This window comes from Pteropus vampyrus, unplaced genomic scaffold (genome assembly GCF_000151845.1).
Source record: "Pteropus vampyrus isolate Shadow unplaced genomic scaffold, Pvam_2.0 Scaffold88, whole genome shotgun sequence".
NCBI lineage: Eukaryota > Metazoa > Chordata > Mammalia > Chiroptera > Pteropodidae > Pteropus > Pteropus vampyrus.
The window spans coordinates 4,194,898-4,204,300 of NW_011888869.1; the positions used below are offsets into that span (position 1 = coordinate 4,194,898).

General features: G+C 36.9%; 1 pseudogene; it reads left to right on the forward strand.

The window, feature by feature from the left end:
• Window positions 1-4,386: 4,386 nt before the first annotated feature.
• Window positions 4,387-4,920, forward strand: LOC105294489 (annotated as a pseudogene).
• The last annotated feature ends 4,483 nt before the right edge of the window (window positions 4,921-9,403 follow it).

Below are 9,403 nucleotides of genomic sequence, written 5' to 3' on the forward strand. Positions count from 1 at the left end.
AAAAAAAAATCAGAAAGAATTCAAGGATATGAAACTATCCTGTCTAAATTTGAATTGTACTGATAATTAGGTGTTCCCAAGTTGTTAAATATACTGTTAATTTGTATTTATTTAAGAATGTTAGCTCAGTGTCATAAAGTTCCTATTACTTTACTATAATTTAATCCTAAGTATAAAGTTTATATCTTGACTAGAAATTTTACTTTGTAAACACTAGGGAGTGGGAGAAGCCATAAACCATTAATCTTTATTTTGCTAAAAGGTTGGGATTAATATATAAAAAATTGATATAGAAATTTTAATGTCATGGAGTTTGCTACCTTTCATAGCTTATTAACAGTGTCTTTTGGGATAGAAGGTGCTTATATAAAGCACTGTAATTAAATTTACACACAAATAAAAGACGTTTCATAAAATGTATTACCTCATTTAAATTAGATATTTGGGGAAATTCTAAATGATTTTTAGGATAAATTATAATTTCTTACATGAATGCATTTCAGTAGAAACATAAGCTATTATCAATTTATGTTAAAAACATGTACTTGTTGACATGTTTATACATTTCGTACAAAAAAAGGAAAACTATATACTTAAGATATATCTCATTGAATATAAGCCTGTACATTTTCAAGTACAGATTCTCACATTCACTGAAAAAGTTAAAATCGAGCCATACCATTGTAAGGTAATTAATTGGTTATAGATTCCTGCTCATACCACTTCAAAAACTTTTCAGAAAAACACTCAGTGATTTGAGTATCTATTTGTCCTTTTTAAAAATGTTTTAATCTTCATAGTGTTATTTTATAGTTGTCCTTAGTTTGTAAAACAAATGTTCAGAGTATTGAGTTCTGTTTCTAACACTTATCTCTCTTCCATTGTTTGTTCCTTTTAATTAAGGCATTTAAGACTTGATATATACCCTGCCACTAAAAATTTTTTACTTAATTCAAGATTATTAATGTAAGGGCAAAGATTCTCTCAATATCTAAAAACTCAACAACCAGTGGCATGTATGCTGAAAGCGGCATACCAGAACAAGTTCACGACAATAGAGCCAGGTTATTCACCTGGCCAGGGAGAGTGGTAGACCAGAAAAGTGTCAAATATGTGTACTTTCGGCTTAATCATCCCTATGATTTGGTGTTTTATTCTTTTTCTATTAAAAGTCTTTTGTAATTTATAATATTTTAAGAATCCAAAGGAGAAGAGATTTTACATAGTTTACTCAAGATGTTTAAGCGTATTAGAAGTAATGGTGTTAGTGAAGTAGAGCAGTTGGAGTGGTGGACTGAAGAACAGTTACAAATGCTGATCCCTTCTTTCTTGGCTCAGTTTCTTCCAAACTCTGAACTCAGTCTCTGGTCCTATTCTTGCATCATTTTCACTCTCCTTTGCAGGGTGAGGACTAAAATGAGTGGGCGCAAAATTTAAGGGTATGCCAAAAGCCTCAGTAATCAAGATTAGTAATATTTTAACACCATTTTTGGGGGAAAAAAAAATTAACACCAGAAAGAAGCATGATGAACAAAATATCAAACTTTTAGGAAAAAGACAGTTACAAGAGCCTTTTTTGAGTCATATTGGAGCCTGAGTTCCAGCCCTTTGAGTCATCTCTTCTCACTTCTCCAAATGACCTCACTCCCTAAACCCTAAATCTTTATCTCATTTTTTGTTCTTGGCTTCTACTTAGCCAGAGTGTTCATGGAAAGAAAACTGGATTCTAGCCTCGACTTTTTACATCTAAGCTCCCATCCTACTATAAAATGTACTTAAACTCCAAGGAGTCTTGGAAAGAGGTAGTGAGGTTGGTAGTTTGAGGGCTGAGCACCTATCAATTGTTCTGCAGAAAAGTCCTATGAACCCCATCTGAAAGTTTGTGATCCAGTTGTACATTTAAGGAATACCTATACCATCTGGTTATTTTAGGATCATTACAATACTCTATTTTTACAAGTTCTCATAACACCTTATATCAACTGTTTTGTGGCTATGTGACTGTATAATATTCTTTAAAGTTTTTACTCTGTAATGGGTAAGAGTAAAGAAATATTGTGACATGTAGCCATTTCACAGTTTTTCTATTTTTACCTGGTTGGATGTGTTAGTATGTCACTTTCCACACTATTCTCCAGTTAAGTTACAGATAAAGCTTTTGTGTTTCATAACTCAAAATAGTTAACAGTTAACTATTAGTTTATGTGATTTTAAAGCCACTTGTTTATGACTTAGGTGAAGTCTTTAGTTTGTATAACAAACTAAATTTGTATAGTTAACAGTAAATATGACTTGTATAAACTGAGCCATAAGTGTCATGAAAAGCTCAATTGCTACAAGTAAACCAAAACAAAAATATTTCCAATTCTTCAACATTTGGTAAACTCTTAATAATATGAATCTTAAAAAATGAAAAGAAGTTCTAAAATTGGAATTTGAAAAAAAAAAAAAACCAAGATTTTTCCGTTAAAATCTTATAATCTCTGATGAGATTATGGATGATATTCTCCATATTCTGATTTTTGCAGTCTTTTTTTAGTGTACCTGAGTCTTTTTAAATTCTTTAGTTTTTTTTTTTTTTGTCTAATTTAAAAAGTACTTGTTAGGAAGAGAAGGAGGAAGAGAGGAAGAAAAGAGAAAGGGTTCACCCTCTGCAAAGTGGTTTCCCAGTAATCCTGTGGGAGTAAGTATTATTTTGTCCATTTTTAGATGAGGAAACAGGGACTTAGTAAGAGGAACCTAAACTCACACAGGTAGTAAACTGATATAGCTAAAATACAAATCCAAGTGCTTTCCAAAATGTGCTCTTAACCACTAGGATGTAAGAGGAGTTTTAAATTATTAAAGCCACATATTTTGTAATGCTATAAAAAATAGTTTCCTGACCTGCAAATGAAAAATAGAAAACATTTCCTGGTTCATAGTTTTATGCCACCTTTTGGAAGCAGATCAGTGCAGGGACCACCACTTCAGCTTACTTAGCCAGAGACCTGTGCATGTCTCTGTATGACTCAACTGAACAAAGTTTAGATTAATTCCCTCTTAACTTTCCTGCTCTCCTCTCCTTTCAAGGAAACTTGAAAATTATTTGCTTTAACTATTTTTTCAAAGAGAAAGCACTCACATAAAATAAAATTCCTTTTTGTTAATCATATTTAAGCAGAATATTTCTAACAATGGAATGTTTTTTTGTTTTGGGGATATAGCAGAACGATGTTCCAGAAACTTTTTTGTCTTAACCAGTAAAAAATTTAGCACAGGTTTGATGTGGGGATCATAATAATTTCATAAGCTAATAGCATACAGGATAATCTCTCTTAATAAGCCAGGCAGAGAAATACCATTTTAAGCAAATCTGTCAATTAATCACACTATTGTTTCGGGCAAGGGGAGGTAAAGAAATAAAGTCTAAATTTAATATGAGGTGTATGTTTTACATGAAGAGGCACTCAGAGAGTCGGCCACTAACAAAAGAGCTTATTTCCAGCTGCCAGGGCAAAAACAAAAGGCCCCCATTGCTACAGCATGTTGCTAGGGAACAAAAATGCTGGTGTTGGTAGGCAGGCTGATCTCTTTCACAGGGCCAATGTGAGTTTATCAACACTGTCTTCAAGGAGTGTCCCGCTAAGACAGGAGCGAATGCCGCAAGGGTCTTCAGAGAGTTTTTAGGTTAGCTATGAGTTGCCTCACCCAGACCAGTACTCAGTCCTGACAAACTCTCAGGATCTATATCTAAATGTCCCCTTGCTATAGTGGCTTCTTCACATATTCTCATCAAAAGCCCCTAGTGGGGCTTCTCAGAAGCTGCTTATTAATGACGGAGATGTAGAACAATGACACCCTGACATCCTGGCATGACTACTTCATTCATTCTTCTCTCAAAGCAACTTTTTTTCCTTTGTCATAAACAAGTGGATTAAAACAACTTCACCTAAGTCATAAACAAGTGGCTTTAAAATCACGTAAATCAATAGAAAACATAGCATCAAAAAAGCTTGGCCTTTTCTCTGAAAAATTATTTTCAAATGGCAAAGAAAATACACAGATTTTAGCATCTTTTTAAAGACAACTTTACAACTATATAAAGCAAAATATGAAACACCTGCTCCCTCTATGATAGAGAAGGACTCATATTTTGTATCTTACAGTATTTAAATTAAAACCATATACTCGCTCCACAGTAAGAGAACAAACAAAAAGGGGGAAAGCTGCTGCCACCAAAAGTTTAGGAACCACAACTTTAACAATATCTGTTGAGGATGCTCTAATCCACACCTGTATTTAACTGCTTACTAAGCACTACTTTTTGAATTTCTTAAAGTCACCAAAAGATCTCTTCCCCGAATTGCAGCCAGTCATCCTTTCAAAATTCAAATTTTAGAGTCCATGTGGAGCGAGCGAGCTGAGGGGTCGTGTGGTCACATCTTGGAGACCTGTGGCTCTTGCAGCATGGCTGACCACCTGACTGAAGAGCAGGTTGCAGAATTCAAAGAAGCTTTTTCATTATTTGACAAGGATGGTGATGAAACTATAACCCCAAAGGAACTGGGAACTGTAATGAGATCTCTTGGGCAGAATCCCACAGAAGCAGAGTTACAGGACATGATTAATGAAGTGGATGCTGATGGTAACAGCACAATTGGCTCCCCAGAATTTCTGACAATGATGGCAAGAAAAATGAGAGACACAGACAGGGAAGAAGAAATTTAAGAAGCTTTTCCACGTGTTTGACAAGGATGGCAATGGCTATATCAGTGCAGCAGAGCTTTGCCATGTGACAACAAACCTTGGAGTGAAGTTAACAGATGAAGAGGTTGATGAAATGATCAGCGAAGCAGGTATTGATAGTGATAGTCGAGTAAACATTTGTATGAAGAGTTTGTACAAATGATGACAGCAAAGTGAAGACATTGCACAGAATGTGTTATATTTCATGTCCAAAATTGTTTATTTGCCTTGTTTGTAACTTACCTGTAAAAGGTTTCTCCCTACTGTCAAAAAATATATATATGTATAATAATTAGGACTTCATCCTTCCATGTTTTCTCCCCTTGTTCTCATTGTCCTGAAACCTTATTTTAGAAAATTTATCAAGTAACATGTTGCACGTGGCTTACTCTGGATCTATCTAAGCCTTTCTGCACATCTAAACTTGGAGTTGGTCAAATGAGGGGACATCATCTGGGTTGTGCCCCTTTTTTTAAGTAGTTTTCTTTAGGAACTGTCAGTATGTTGTAAAGTGTGGAGTTGTAACTCTGCATGGACGATGGACAGTCGACAATATATACTTAAAAGCTGCACTATTGCAAAACGGGTGTATTATCCAGGTATTCATACACTATTTTTTTCTACTACTGGTTTTGTGCCAGAAACATTTTCTTTTATTGTTACTTGCTTTTCAAACTTCGTTTAGCCACTTAAAGAAAACGTGCTTATGGTACAATTTGCCTTAAATCCATTCCAAGTTGTATGTTTGTTTTCCAATAAAAAAAATTTACCCAATTTTACCCCCCTCCAAAATTTTTTTCCAAATTTTATTACAGGCATTCTTTGCTTTATTGTGCTTCACAGGTATTGCGTTTTTTACAAACTGAAGGCAAGACCACCAGCAAAAGACCACCCGCAATATCTCTGAGGTATGCCTGTATATCATCTTAATGGTTTAAAAGCTTCGTTTCTTTCCTTTGCACTTGATAATGACCAAAATCCTCAACTCTGCCTGAAAGGTCTTGCAGCAGTAATTCTAACCTATCTCATCAGCCTCACAAAAGCCGTTTTTTTATCTTATCTATTTCCTGCACCTCCCTAGTCCCCTTTGAGGTGCCAGATAAATCAACCTCCTTCAGTCACTTATGTACCAAGTTTTTTAGAGTTAAGAGCCTTTCATTGGCTCTTCCTTCAGCCTTGAACATTTTTACCCTGGAATTTGTCCAAGTAACTCAAATTCATTCCTCAAATTTTACCTTAAGCGTCACTTCCTCAGGTCTTCTCCAGGAGCCAGAATTGAGGTGTGGCATAATCCTACAGGGTGGGGCAGACCCACCCACTCACCCACTGACACGCAAACTGATCCACAGAGGCGACTGTTCCTCTCTCATTTCGAGGTTTACTACCTCCTTACTAGCCCCATCCACAGCAAAGCACTCCATTCCCTCCTTGAGAGGAGGAAGGTGTAGTGGTGAAGCTTTTAAAACCAACCTGAAAACCTTATTGGCCCTCAAATTGCTCATCAGAATCATAGTAAGAATCTGCAGTTTGCCACTGGGAATGAAACAATCAGTTGAAGCCAACAATGGCCTGATCACTGTGGGAAACGCCCCCAGCTGTGCTCAAGACCGCTCCCTGCTCTTCCCCCTGCACTTAAGGCCATTGAGCATGAGCCTGTTCCTTTCCTGCCCGTTTCCGGAGGAACCGCCAATCATCCCCCCGGCAGGTGTGCGCCTCTGTCTAGGAACGCGCTGGCTAAGGCTTGTTGGGGGTCGGTCCTTCGTTGAAGCAGGCTCTGAGGTTCCAGCGAAGTCTCGGTGCTGAGCTATCAGTGCAGGTAAGCTGGGAGCCCGCAGAGCCGTGCCAACCGGGGCTGTCGGAGGCTTAGCCGAGCACGTCGTGGGGTTTTCCTGAGCGTCTACTGTGCGCCAAACCTCGGTGTCGCGGCTTGTCCTCTAGTGGGTCTTCTCGGTCTCAGGCAAGGATCTTCTGAAAACTGTAATAACTTTCTGGTCCCAGATCTGTGGAATCAGAATGGCGGTGGTGGGCCTTAGTTAATTAAATTTCCATGAAGATTTTGATCCGACCAAGAATCTGAGAATTGCCACGTTACTTCCAAAGAATAACAGTTTTTGGTGGAGGAAAAGTGAGAGGTTAAGGGAATGGAGAAGTAGCCACCATTTGAGACCCCACTACCCTACATTACCTACACCTCCTGGCCAATTTAAACATCCTTTAATCTTCACAAAGATCTTGCTGTTAGAAATTATCGTTACAAATTTACAGATGAATTGGTTTAGGCTCAGTCATGTTAAGAATCATCCAGTATAACATGGTTGGAACTCAGGGCTAGGTATCTACCACCGATTTTTTAAGTTTTGATTTCCTTAAAGCAGTGGTTCACAAAGTCTGGTTCCCAGGCCAGAGGCATCACCTGGGAACTTAGAAATACTACACATCAGCTGAATCAAACTGGGGATGTGGTCCAGCAATCTTTTCCCAAGACCTAACGGTAATTATGCAAGCGAAGGTTTGAGAACTACTTTAAGTAATAACCAGTGGAATGTTTTAAGTTGGAAGATAAAAGGCTTATATTTGTATTTGAAAATGTCAATTTAGCTACAGAGTTAGGGAATTGATTGGAGACACCATTGTGATATTTTAGGGTAGAAAAAGGGCTGAGCACACTAATCCAGGGAAGAGACAGGGGAAGCTTGAACTAGGGTGGTGGCAGTTCCTGCAAAACTGGTTCTGTGCACTTCATGATCTGTTTGCTTAATGGCCTGATTCTGAAAAGTAGGGAAGACTGATTAGTGTGTGTACTTGGGAAAAGAGGACACGGTAATACCTGGAGTGAGTACCTATTATGTTCCTTACAATGTACAAGAATCTTTTTTTGTACATACTTTCTTAAAAGTTATATATATATATATATACATATATATATGTATATATATATATGTTTTTTCTATTAGTTTTCCTGTTATGCTTTGCAATTAGCTGTATGACATTAGGCAAGATTCTTAAAACTTCCTTCAGCCTCAGTTTTCTAATCTATGACTGCTCTGTGCAGCGTCACCTCCAGTCCCATGCCCTCCCCATTTTTCTTTAACGTGTCTACCTCCTGTATACATGGGAGAGACCCCGGAAAACTGAGTAACTCGCCAACATAACAAACCACCTTAAATATCTTCAGTTGAAGACAAAAGAAGATGTTGGGGTGAGGGAGTCAGTTATAGGTGGTTACCAGGAAAAGCACAGTAAACGAGAGTAAGATTGTTATGCAGATTTAAGGTATTATCTTATGCATTGATAAGAGTTCTTGGAGATAAAGTCTTCTCTCTCTTCCCACACAGCCCTAGGAGACACCCTTACAAATAGAGGTTTCCTTTACAAATGTAAATGTCTTTTACAAAGGGTAACTTCTAACTTCTACTTATTTTTGGAGCATCTCCCTGTTCTGCTCTTTCTTAAAATTAACAATCCTAAAATATTCCTGTGCCAAAGAGGCATATTTTAGGATGACAAATTCTGTTCTCCTACAATTCTTGGGCTATAAATCTGTAAATCATGTTACTGTACTGAATAGGCAGTTGTAACACAATGGTATTTGTGTAACACTTTGCGCTATAGTGTTACTAAGTAATCGGTCATTTTCAGCTCTACTATAATCTTATGGGGCCAGCATAAGTATATGCGGCCCCTCATTGACCAAAACGTTGTTATGTGAGACATGACTGTATTAAGCAATGATGGGAAGTAATGAAGCCTTAGCTATTATAACATATAGTGTGGGCAGGTAAGGAGAGTGGCTTGGAAGAAACTTATCCTTTATTTTATGTAGCTGTGTGTTGGAATTTTTTAAAAGCTGAATGTACTTTAAAATAAAATTAAAGGTGTATTTTAAAATTCTGAAACTTCTCTCTTGCACCTCTAAAATTAGTGTAGGAAAATTTCCTGCATCATACTATTACAATTATCCTGGTGGAAATTAATGCATTTACTAGTCGCTGAGGATTTAGCAACTAAATGAGACATTGCAGCTTTTAGGTTAAATATCAGTGCTTTTTATATGTAAGTAAATATACATCATACAATATGTAATGTAAAGTGTAACTTGCTATGATATAACACAAGTATGTGGGTTTGGCTAGATTTCTTAGAACTTTTGAGATTTTATGAGATAGTCTTACAATACTTTTTATTGTACATGCGTTACATGTGCCTTACATTATTTTCTCATTTAATGATCACAATGATACTATTATTTCTCACTATGTGAAAAACTGAAGCTCAGAGAAATTAATTTGGCCAAGGACGTGTAGCTCGTTAATTGGCAAAGTTGGATGAAAACTCAGTTCTGTTAGGTATTGCTGCCTCTCGATTTGTGTTATATCTGTTTCACTGTTATAGTGCTGGAATCGATAGGCCCATTTTCCTCTTTAAAATTTTTTGGAATACGTTGTCAAATATGAATAAATGTGAACATATCAACACAAAAAAAACGTGGTGCTTTGAAATAGATGTAGAGGGATGCATAGGGATGCTGTGGGAGTGAAGGAGATGCAGTAGAGCCTAATGACTGAGCATCATGCCAGTGGTTATGCCAGTTAATGTAAAGTTGTATAAGTGTATTCAAATTATTGTAGACTCAGCTTTTACAGCTCTAATTGCCAGTGATAGCTCCTAACTTATA